The sequence below is a fragment of the Polyodon spathula genome, chromosome 2, assembly GCF_017654505.1.
Source record: "Polyodon spathula isolate WHYD16114869_AA chromosome 2, ASM1765450v1, whole genome shotgun sequence".
NCBI classification, from domain to species: domain Eukaryota; kingdom Metazoa; phylum Chordata; class Actinopteri; order Acipenseriformes; family Polyodontidae; genus Polyodon; species Polyodon spathula.
Window position 1 is genome coordinate 81,872,374 of NC_054535.1, and position 13,085 is coordinate 81,885,458.

At 37.5% G+C, this 13,085-nt stretch overlaps 1 protein-coding gene across 1 annotated transcript in view; it reads right to left on the reverse strand.

The window, feature by feature from the left end:
• The window catches only part of LOC121302080 (semaphorin-4D-like), a 54,047-nt gene extending 48,617 nt beyond the window's left edge, over positions 1-5,430 (reverse strand). The window contains exon 1 of the mRNA XM_041231905.1: positions 5,127-5,430. The gene's annotated coding sequence lies outside the window, so the exon portion shown is untranslated. The remainder of the gene's footprint in view (positions 1-5,126) is intronic.
• Positions 5,431-13,085: the final 7,655 nt, after the last annotated feature.

The window sequence follows — 13,085 nt, forward strand, 5'->3', positions numbered from 1 at the left end:
TTTTTGTGTTTGGTTTAAAATTATATATAGACAAACACACGCATTTGATCGCACCTGACACAATTCTCACGAAGTGTTCTACTGTAACTACAGCCAACTGAGCTTCAGTCCTAGGCTTCCAAAACAGACTTTGTCTATGCACACTACTACAGTTCAAATAACGAGTTACAAAGAATGTTCAATCTTGTGTTTTCAAATACAGAACCATGTACCATACTGTATGCTCACTGCTCAGGCTAAATTGTTCAGATTCAGTTAAACAGCTAACTCATATACAATGACAAAAAAAACACTTACCCCCATCAATCTTATTACAGTCCAATGGAAGTCTTGTGTTTCTAATTCGGTTTAACGGTATTAAAATTGATCAAACTTGCAATTTACAGCACAGCAAAGCCAAAATACACTTGAGAGTATGTTAACTGCAACAATAATGGCAATTATTATTGATGTTGGGACACACCTTGAATTTCCACGTTTAGAGTTGACTTGTCAAACAGACTGCAGCTTATCTAAAAACACATTGTATGTCCTACAAAAACACAAATGTTATTGATACTGCTGTTACTCTGTAGATGTCAAAAATGACACATCCGGGATTTTTGCATGAAATACTGCAAAAAAAATCTTTGGGTGAATTCCAGCACCTGGGGTAATAACTCAAAGTAGATAATCTTGGTCATAAAGCTCTGGGTATTTTTCCATGGCACGTATTATTTTTTCCTCAGTCATTCTGGATACTGCTTCAACCTGGTGGACCATGTGCATTGAAGCTGTTCTCTGATTGCATAAAGAAATCGCAAAAAAATTTAAAAAATAGGATTCAGCTATTTACTTTACATTGCTCCAGTGTCGCCCTGTTGTGTCACCTGGGGTATGAAAGATACTTATCAAAAGTACAGGTTCTATTCATTTTGATGCATCGCTGAACATATTCGCTTGATGCATGGCGTGTTGTGGCCTTTACCATATACAGTAGCTTTCTACAGTATACTCATCACAAAACTAAGGACTAAAGTGACCCTCCAGTAAATCTTCAATTTTATCTTCAGCAGCAGCACCATCATGCATTCAAACTGATAAGCCTTCGAGAAGAGAATAATGTTGTCGCTGCTACAGCTCGCAATGTGACTGCATAAAATCTGAAAGTATGCCTGCGTTTCACTTTAAAATGTTTAACTTTTTGACAGGAAGCCCTGTCTGAATGCATTACTCTATCTGATCAAGAATACTTTGTACCTTCATTGAGTTATTTTAACAAATCACCGTATCATCTGGAGGTTTAAGAAAATAGTATAATTGACCTAACATATTATATATATATAATTAGACACACACACACACACACACACAGCTCTGGAAAAAATTAAGAGACCACTGCAAAATTATCAGTTTCTCTGGTTTTACTATTTATAGGTATGTGTTTGGGTAAAATGAACATTTTTGTTTTATTCTATAAACTACTGACAACATTTCTCCCAAATTCCAAATAAAGACATTGTCATTTAGAGCATTTAAAAACCAATCCTCAGAGTTGGGGAACATTGTCAGAGCAGAAGGAAGCAAGTTTTGTTTCAGGACAACCTTGTACTTGGCTTGATTCATGCGCCCTTCACAAAGACAAATCTGCCCGATTCTAGCCTTGCATTGACAGCTCATCCAGGAGCCTCCAAGCCGTGCTGCTCCATAATGGTAACAAGTACCCATCTCTTCCCCTGGCTCACTCGGTGCACCTCAAAGAGGATTACAACAGCATCAAGACCTTGCTGGACGCCTTGAAGTATGATGAGTATGGCGGGGAGGTCATAAAAAACTTCAAAATGGTGGCATTCCTGATGGGTCTCCAAGGCGGTTTTACCAAGTTTCCCTGCTATCTTTGCCTTTGGGACAGCAGGGACACCAGGCGCACTACCACAGTTGGAACTGGCCACAGCTGACCAAGTTCTCTGTGGGGAGGAACAACGTCAAGTGGGAGCCACTGGTGGAGCCCCGGAAGGTGCTGATGCCATCACTGCACATCAAATTGGGTTATGAAACAATTTATCAGAGCTCTAGATAATGAGTCGGCAGCCTTCAAGTACCTTCAAGACTTCTTCCCTAAGCTCTCTGAGGCAAAGGTCAAAGCCGGTGTCTTCATCGGACCACAAATAAAGAAGATCCTGGAGTGCAATGAATTCCCCAAGAAGCTCACTAGTAAGGAGAAAGCGGCTTGGAACAGCTTTGTCGCAGTGGTTGGAGGCTTCCTGGGCAATCACAAGGCCGAAAACTATGTGGAGCTGGTTGAGACTCTGGTGAAGAACTACGGCACAATGGGCTGTAGGATGTCCCTCAAAGTCCATATCCTTGATGCTCATCTTGATAAATTCAAGGAGAACATGGGAGCGTACTCGGAGGAGCAAGGCGAGCACTTCCACCAGGATATACTGGACTTTGAACTCCGCTACCAAGGACAGTATAACGAGAACATGATGGGAGACTACATTTGGGGGCTGATTCGTGAAAGTGATTTACAGTATAATCGTAAATCTCGAAAAACTACTCGCTTCTAAATCTTTTGTAGTCATTTTTGTATTACTTTAGTATAAATACATGTTAATTTGGATTCATATGTTGTTTTTTTCTGACTTTATGTGAACGAAAAGACACAAATTTGCCTGTTTTCTCATTGGAAATAGGTAAATTTCAAAATATCACTGACCTGGTCACAAAAGCAAAGTTTGTGGGGAATAATAGCCATTTTCTATACTTTTGAGGCATAAGCAATTAGGAAATAACACTTACTACTTACGACTGTGTCTTCCAGTCCTGGGTTTGTCAATTACACATGATGTTTCTCTGTATTTGTTGATTATGCTTCAGATGCCACACCCTGAAAATCAAGTGACGCGAGTATTTGCACTCAATGTTTTTCCTTCTTTATGCAAGTCAAGGTCGTTGTAATAATAGAAAACAAGGCTTTGTCTAAAGACTTTTGCACAGCAGTGTGTGTGTGTGTGTGTGTGTGTGTGTGATATATATAAATATAAAATTGCATTTATATAGCGCTTTTTATACAAAAGTACCACAAAGCACTGTACAGTACATAGCAGAAAAAAAGAACAAACCACAATAAAATTTGTATACAGACAAAATTATGCCAGTTTTAACAGGATTGCTCAGATGCACCTTTGAAAAAACAGGACTCTCTGCCTAGGCAGTTATAACAGAGTAGTACTGTAACTGGACAGGGAATCAAATCCAGACTCTTCCAGCAAGTACATAAATATTATAGTAAAATACCATATTAACCAAGTTCATTCAAAATGTACTGTATTGACCTACCATGGGATCCATACATGGTCATTAAAATTAAATGTGGACACAGTGGAGTGAAAACAAATATGTTGCGATTTTCACTCCAAATACTCTACTTACTATGCAAGTACAACACTACAAATAACCCTACCGTGTTGGGTCTGATTGAAGCTAAACCACTGGAGTGAAAATTCATTAAGCACAAAAGAAGCAGCAACAAATCTGAATTGAATAGTTGAACTAAAGTATAAAAAAAGAGTGCTGATTTTAAAATATTTCATATCACTTCTTGAAGGGACATCAGACACCCTTGTGCAGCATACTTATCTTCCAAATCATATTCAATGGGATCTCTCAGGATACACATGAAAAGGATCCATTAAAATACACTGATCTTTGCATCCTATCTGTAATAACCTGAATTAACTGACCTATTTGACAATGCAAAGACTTTGCCCACAATTTCAAGACAACTTATTTAAATTTGAGTGCGGATGCTTTATTAATGTTTACTCCAACAATGCACAGGCCTTGGATAACCCACAAGTAACTGGTTCAAATTAGCGTCATGGGGCAGTGGGTGGGCGGTGTCATTGTATAGTATGTTATTTGCAGTTTACATGCACACAATATGAAATCTAGAAAAAGCGTAGTGCTTTGAATTTCTGTAATTCTTGTCATCATTAATCCTTTCATGAATGGCATTTTGAATATAGCTGAAGCAGTTTTGGACACATAATATTAATAAATATATCCTTCATTGACATTTTAAAAAAAGCTATTGCTTTATGATGGAAAGTGCACTCTTATATAAGGTCGTCATGAATGTGCGTCTTTCATATGTCCCCCATATAAAAACTAGAAGTGAGTTTTGTTTTTGTTTCGTTTCAGTCGTATATGGGATCACAATGGAGAAAAGGGTTAGAAACAAATATCAAGTCCCACGGATACACCGGTTTACGAAGAAAATTACAACACGCATTTAGTTATTATTAACCAGTACCGTAATATACATCTTAGTTTTTTTTTTCTTTTAACAATATGTTAAATTCAAAACGAATCGATCCCATGTCGAACAGTTCAGCCTCCAGCACCATTCTAAAGATTTGGTTAACCCGAACCATTCCACAATAGGTTAGACAAACAATTTGTCCGCACTACCCATTGCTTTTTGCAACCAGCCAGCCCAGATTTACTAATTCCATACAAAACATAATAATAAAGACACATCACTTAGCGATTCTTTCAGAAAATAAACGATTCGATGTGAATAATATAAAATAGCCTAGCATTGTGTACAAAAGTAGAACGCGATCAAAACTGTGTTCTCGATCTCTGAAGTATAGCACGGGTCCTCAAGTAACGGGTTGTTCGATTGACCGCTCTGGAATTTTTTAATACAAGAGCATTTTAGCGTTTGTCTATTAAAAATGTAGCTTAAACTACAAATTAGCAGTAATTACAGCGGAACACTGCTGCAGTAAAATGTTTAATCTGAAACCAAACAAAAAAAAAAAAAAAACAGCTCTATCGAACGTTTAACATTGTAGTTTAAACGGTACTGGAAATTTGTAAGGAATGGCATTGTAATTCGCATATTGCAGCTTCAAACCTGTTCGTGCATACGTTGGTTTTTAGCAAGTGCAACACATGAACTGCTGCAAATGTCCAGCATTTAAAAAACCATGACCGCAAGCCAACAGCACTCAAGGGGGTTGTACGCACATATAGACTTTTAAGAAAAACATAAACCAATTTCCTGAAAAAAATATCGCAACTAAACTCCATATCAATGAATCTAAAACTACGGAGACGTCGCTGTCACAGCTTACCTTTTTTTTTTTTTTTTTTTTTTTTCTTTTTTTTAGGAGAAATTCGCCTTTCTCTGGACCTGGGTAAGGTAAGTTTTGAGTTCAGGAGGTAGTGCAAATGAGTAGCAGGTTTGTCTTTCCCAGAATGGCGGCTGCAACTCAGATTCAAAAAGTCCTTTGCATAAGATATCAATCTGGAGGCAGGGAGGAGGGGTGGGAGAGAGAGAAACACAAACAAGGCACAGTACCTTGAGAGGCTATTAAGTTTGGTAAACTAACACACACTTCACATATGCAAATGAAAAGGATTGTCGTTCTAGAATACTATTACTTCCTGTTGTTAATAGTGAATGTTGATGGACATCACGCTATCTGTCCACGCGGGATAATACAAAAGCGTATATATTTCTCCAGTGGTGGTAAACCTCAGAATGAAACACGTTTGTGAAATATATTGTCTTTTTTTCACAAAAAACTTGAGCCACCACTATATATTATTAGCATATCAACTATGGATTTCCAAATCCCTGTATATATTAAACAAACATAAGAATTTGTTAAAAAATTTTGTTTAACATACTTTTTTTTTTTAAAATGCTTTAAGTGGAATTAAACGAAAAACAAAATAAATGATGTGTCAGTATAATACCCTCCGAAGAAATGTCTACTGGCTTCCACAGAGTTGGTGAGTAGTATAGGTCAATAAACAAGTATCTGACCTCTGAGTGGAATTTGAATCTACATTGTGTGAACATTGATTACAGCTACACTCCTAAAATCAAATCACAGTTTCCATGGGGTCTATATGTTCCTCCGAGTATGCAACAAAGGTTTTAATGTCTACTGTATGCTACTTTACGCTATCACTTCTTAGACCATAAACCCACAAACAAATACACAGGATGAAAAACGTTCCAGCTGATTGACCATCAGGAAAAACCCCTGCAGTGATAAAAGGGAGCTTGGCACAGGTGAAAGGGCAAGTGTTGTATCTCTAGGGGAGATGATTTTTAAGCACTGCTCTGGTTGATAATGCAAAAATTGTGTTGCAGAGCTTAAAGAAGTGACCAATGTGTATACATCAATAGATAGATATATTGATTACCATTAACAACATTTACACTGCTGAAGATTATTAGTTTTATTTATTTATTTTTTTAATTTAGGGTGCCCAATTATTTTAGGTCCAATTTTCCAGTTTTTTTTTTTTTAACTGTCCAGTAGTTTTTCCCCTCACCACAGCAATTCCCCGCACAGCTCAGGAGAACTGAAGATTCAGTGGGCATCCTCCGACCCCACGACCAAGCCAGCTTCCTCTTTTACACCCAGGAACTCGAGAGTGGTGTCAGTGAGCTTCTGTCCCCTGGAAGACAAAGGCCAGCCCTGCAGGTGTCCTCCTGAGCTCACTAGACGCCTGGCCAGCAGGGTTCACAGTAGCGCGATGAGGAGAAACAGTCCCTGCCGGTTTTACCCTCCCTTTGGAATCTGCAGCAAAGACTGGCAACTTAACACAGCCAGGACACAAACCTGCGCTCCCCTGACTGTAATACACCCTGCATACCACGCAGCTGTGCTTTTACCAGGTGAGCCACTCGGGGGACCCCTTAAAGATATATATTTTTTTTACTTTAATTTGGGATATGCAGGTGTTGCTGTTTTTTGCTGTTCACTTTAGCTGCTGTAGCTCAGTTTAATTCCAATGCTGTAGCTGCAATCAGACCATGTGACATACAACACTGGGCTTGATCAGGTAACAGGAAGAAGCTATATAAACATATTTATCAATAACTAATTGAAAATAATTAATATCCTGGATTAAGGAGATGTTAAGCCCAATTAAGAAATGTGATTTTAAAGTCTTGCTGAGCTCTCACTTTTGGGACTCTTCTAAATATGAAACAGTACCCAAGGATATGAAGCCATTTGAGGTAGGGTAAAGGTTATGCCTTATTTTTCTTAAAGGAGGAGCGACTCACAAAGCCTGACAGCGTTGAGACACAAAACTACTCTTTGTTCAACACTGAACAGAAAAACACAGATTGTAGTCGAAGAGAGGCTGCAGTTGAAAACAACATTTATAATGTTATCTTCTCTAGACTAGTGGGGGCCACATCAAGCAATTTGACACACCAGAGTGTTGGCTACAGTGCTTTCTCATACAAATGCACAGCATAAAGTTGCAAAAAGGAGCATAACCTTATTTTATGACTTAAGTATCATAGCAGTAGATGCTACAGACATCAACCAAAACTACTTTAACACCAGTGTGCGTTTTGTCTGTAGATCTGTGGTTGCGCAAAATCTGGTGTCACTTTCCCATGACTCTAGTCCCTGGTAACAGGTGAAGATAATCTCCGGGGTTCATCAAAGAGGATTCTGAAGACAACATTTTCCATTAAAGATCTTGGTAGGATTCGGCATTTGAACCATTCTGCATCACATGTGTTACAGCAACATTAAAGGCTGCCACACAACAGACGCGATGCAGTTTTGAATTGACGCTGATATACTTTGGCAGTGACATGACCATGCACGCCAGAACGACACAGAGGCGATGCGACAGGTTTGAAAACTGCCAGATCTATACAACTGCTAAAAATTACTATTGACAAAACTATGATCAAGACTGGTACATATTTGTCAGCATGAGGTGGGAATTGAGTGCCTTCTATGATGGTGTTTCAACAAATATGGCACTAAATCATGCATATCCTTTGAAATGGACTCCCATATATTGTCTTTCAAATCTGTATCTTTACAATTGTGATGACCTAAAGCAATGGCAAGTATTATTGTTTCCTCTGTCATTTTGGATACTGTTTCACCCTGCTGGACCATGGGCATTGAAGGTGTTCTCTGATTGCTCAATGCCCTAGTTTGACACGCTTCAAACTGCATAAAATAGGATCAATTCCTATGTATTTTGCATCGCTCTAGTGCTGCTGTCGTGTCGCCAGTGGTGTGAAACTTCTCAAAATTATATGTTCTATTCATTTTGTCGCATCGCTGCACAGTTTCGCTTGCCACACCGTATCTGGTGAGTAGCAGCCTTAACAAATAAGTAGTGGGGTTCCAAAAAAAATGTAGTGTTATAAGTCCCCACATGCTGCTACAACTGTTTAAATAACGTACTTGTAATTTTTCTTTTTATTGTTAATATCCTGACAACTTTCGAACTCTTTTCAAAACCTCCGCTGTAGTGCACTGATAGTGTAAGGATTATTGCCTACATTGTCAAACAGGTAACACAGCAATAACAATCCATGATGTGGTACTGAACAGAAAAGCCAGAGCACTTGTTATATATATATATATATATATATATATATATATATATATATATATATATATGCTCTTCCTGCAGTGATTTAGAGGACAGATCTCAAACCCCAGTAGACTAAAGCGGCCATTTTGAAAAGCGCTTTGAAACAGACTTTAAAGTTATAAGTGTAAAAAGTCAGGGTATCAACAATGAAAACAAGAATTACATGCAAGTTATTTATATATTTTTTCGGAACCCCACTACTTACCATACTCTATAAGGACTCTGGAAATCATTCCAAAAAATGTATCAAGAATTTTTCTTTTTGGGAAGCTTTTGGCAATATAACTTTAAAGGGATGTGAATCCCAAATTTTCAGCCTTCATTACAGTGCACTAGGGTGTGCTCTAAACTGTAACACGTGTAACAGACCATTTTCACGCACTTGAGTTTGTCAAATATTGTGTGAAAAAAGTAATTTTTTAATTTTTAATTTTTTTTTTAAATAGCTTTTGTGAAACCTGGGGAAATCAACGGAAAATATAAGAGTTTCAGTGATGCATAACTCCTTGAAACCCTAAATAAATGGTTATCACGTGATCAAGTCTCTGTAACTGGTAAAGCTGCCCAGCTGTACCGCCTGTGATATTGTAATTGTAAAGTACACTTCAGTTCATTGATGCTGATCGAATGGTCGTGCAAAGGTTTGATGCTGCATTTCTGATTCTGTTTGTGCGGTCTCCTAGGACACTTGTGGCCATGAGAAGGTTTATCGCAAGGGTTCCATTTTAAGGATCAACAACCATATATCGTCAAAAAAATACTGTAAGAATCAAATGCGCTGTTACCGTATATACATTTGTTTTCATAACCTGGACCTGGAGGTAAAATGCAAATGAAATTAATCAATTTAAATTAAGTTTAATCAATTTGGTTGCAATGGGAACTGTTGACTGTGTTTCTAATGTATACAATACATGTATGCAATACATTTTGCTTGAAATGAGTCTTGAAAGTTTTCTGCAGGGTGGTTATAATGAGTAGTCACTTTGAACTGGGGAAAACCAATTTGAAGGCTGTTGTGTGAAAATTGTGCCCAGTTCTGTTTTTGCTATGTTGACAGCTAAAATGAGTTCAAGTGCTGGGCTAAAAATGTGACTGTAATCTTAAAAACAACGTATTGAACACTGCTCCACATTCTTTTTAAAATCTCTTTTACTGTTTCTAAAGATCCAGCAGGGAATTTTACAGGATACCCACAACTCTTTCAGCTTCATTGAACAGAAACCTGGACCAACAATTCACCTTTGAGCGTCAGTGAATATCACGAAGCTAATATGTTCCCCTGCTCGCTTATCCACAATCAGCTATATGAATGCAATGTAAACACAGTAGAAATACACAGGTGCCTATTATCTGCATGTCACTTAAATTGTGTAATTAAAAAAAAAAAAAAAAAAAAAAAAAGTTTATAAAATGTCCAGCTTTTATCTATTGCAAATATCAAACAATTACCATTAATGCCCAGCAATGCAATATATATATATATATATATATATAGAGAGAGAGAGAGAGAGAGAGAGAGAGAGAGAGGTCTTGGTTGCACACTCATCATATAGCTAATATAATAATGAATTACTTATTAATTTTACTGTTAAAAACAAAAGCAGGATATAAACAGATAGCTGTACACCACAACACATTTCGACACACTTCGTCAGGTGTATAGTGCTTGCTATTTTGAAACAACCCCCATTTATATGTATCATCTTTCTTAATTAAATGATTATTCAATTAATAGATTCAGTTACACAAACTTAAAAAAGTTGTAAAATAGCAATGCATCTATTACAAAACACAATAATCTTCCAATACAAGAAATAGTCACACAAGCAAATTGAATATTTAAAAGCATTAATTATAATGCAAAGTATGCTTATCTAATCATATAAATAAAAAAAAAGAATACTTTATTTATCTTGCTTACCTTTTTTTTTAAAACAATCGAAAAACTCCATTTACAAGCAACCAGGTCACTTCAATAAAGAAACTTCGATTGCTGCAACACCTGATTTTCTAAATAACAGCAATTAAAGTAGTTTGTCTGAAAACTTGACTTCTATAAAAAAAATAAAAAAAATCACTTATTATATTTTTTTTCACTAAAGAGACCTTGGCAACTATCCATTCACATGTTAAAATGTTCTTACAAATATGGGCAGCGGTCTAAGGTTTCATTTTCACCGTGTGAGTCCATACTTTTTTTCAATGTGAATATCCAGTATGATTCCCTTTTTAACAATAGATTTATAATGCAACCAAGATGTCTGTACAAGGTCTACTATCAAGCTACAAGCCTTTGCCAACAGGCTCAATCTTTATTGACACTTTGAATATATAAATTGCCTTATATTGGTCTGCACCTCTAATATTTTTTGTCAATGAGTCTCATATGCATATGGGATGCAGCGCCAGATATGGATTAATATAGACAGTTATACTGGGTCAGAGTTATCTGTGGCATCTCAGATATGACTACACAGCCAACAACTGGTGTCAGCATAGTGTGGCCTCTGCTCTCAAATACTTCAGTCCTCATAAGTGTGTGTTCTGTCGATGCAAATCCCAGAGCACACTCAGGACATAGCAACTTTTTGGCTGTACTACAGGTAGCATGTGGAGTGAATTCTATACTTTCCTTATTTTATGACAAGTGGGATTTCTCTGTGTGGCAAAGTGGTAATGAGTAGAGCGGGTGTATAGCAGGTAAAGTGCTGGTGCAGTAGTCCAAAGAACAAACAGACAATAAAATACAGGTGAAATGGGTTGTTTTAATGGTTTATAATCCAATTGTCTGATGACCAGCCAGTAAGTAATACAGAGCTTGCAATACCCAGCTATGTGTATTGCACAGTGGTGAAAAAGGGTTGCAGTCCCGTAAGTAATAAGCACAGTGCTTACACACACACACACACACACACACACACACACACACACACATGACACACACACACACATGATCACAAGTCCAAAGTGAGTGCTCTTAGTGCTTGTGTTGAAGTACAATATAATACATGCTACAATGATGAACAAGTTGTGAAGTGTTGTCAAGGTTTAGTGCTGGCTGTGGGCAACAGCTCCGGATCGTGTTAGCCGTCTAGTCTAAGTAAACAAGACAAACTAGACGATATAGACAGACTGACAAAGACAAACAAAACACTCACATTTATAATAACACAAACACGGGTCCTTTCAGTTCTTTTGCATAACCATTTACAACGGAAAAGATCACATCACTTCCTCCCTTTTTTATACCGTCAACCATGACCTCTTGGTTAACTAGCACATCTGCTCCTCCAATCCGCCGATGCAACGCCGGTAACCTTCCGGGTCAATGGTTTAGTGTACCGTAGCTCCGCCCCCTTTCTAGTTGGCCAACTTCCACCAAACCGTGGGAATGAATTGTCGGGCCAACCAGTCCAGGGTACTCTAACACCAATAATCATTCGATCTCTGTCACACTTTCATTGGGATTCCAAATCCTCTCGATGACACAGCATGTTATGCATTGAAATGTCATGAAGGGTCCATAGTGATGGCAACCTACCATACCATAACTTATTGAGTAGAAGCAGCACATTTTCACAATGAAAATCCTGGGCCTTGAAAAGGATAGACAAAACACTTGTCATAAAATTGTTCTAACAGTCTTTCGCTTGAAACTTCCTTGGATTTTATGATTTTTACGTTCTCCTTTACACTAGGTAGAAACACCCATCATATTCTATTTTCAAATATTAAGGACATTTTATATCCAGGACTGTTTGTGTGATTTGCTTTTATACTGTATAGGTGTAGATGAACATACTAGTTTTTAGTGAAATGGTGTTAACAGGTTAAGAATAATTTTAAAAAAAAAGCTGTTTTAAGCATATGTGAATAATGAGCATGTAAACTAGTACCAGATCAACTGTGGATGAGTGAATATTCCTGAATGCTGGTTTTATTAGACCGTGTTACACACAGTGTACTGGTATTGTTTTTCTGCAGTTCAATAAGTGCTTGTAAACAGTCGTTTTCATTTCCAGTACAGCAGAGGTGACAAGGGCATATGATATCAGAAAAGTGAGATAATCTTTCCGAGAGATTGGATGTTAATGTGAAACTGTTTCGGGATACTTTCCTGATAGTCTGCCAATGGCACCCCTTTTCAAACATGACTCTGAGGTCATTGGCAGATTAAGTTCCTCAATTGCACTAAAAGGGGAACTAATATGGTGCATAGTTTCTTTTTGAAAAGCTGAAGTTCCAGAATTTCAAAAGTGGGTATGGTGACTCTGCATGATAAAACAGTGGTGGATGAAGAACTTGTTAATGCTGGTTCTGCTCCATAACTTAGTACTGTTTTAAGCACTATTCAATAGACTGGAATTCGACAGAACGGAAGCTGTGTTTTCGTAGCACCTTTCATACACAAAGCTATTTACAACCAGCCCCTTCTGGGGGAAGCAAAGCCATTGTACATCATGTAAAAACTTCCAGTTTTCTGTTGCTATTTACTATTGTAGAGACACCAACAAAACTATTTTTCACATAGGTGAGTATAGTTCTTGTGAAAAACTAAAGATTTGATCACTTGTTTTAGCTACAGTGTGCTGTTAGAGTTCCAGATTTTTCAAAAGGCTTTCAAAAAGAAATGTGAATGTTAAATGGAAAGG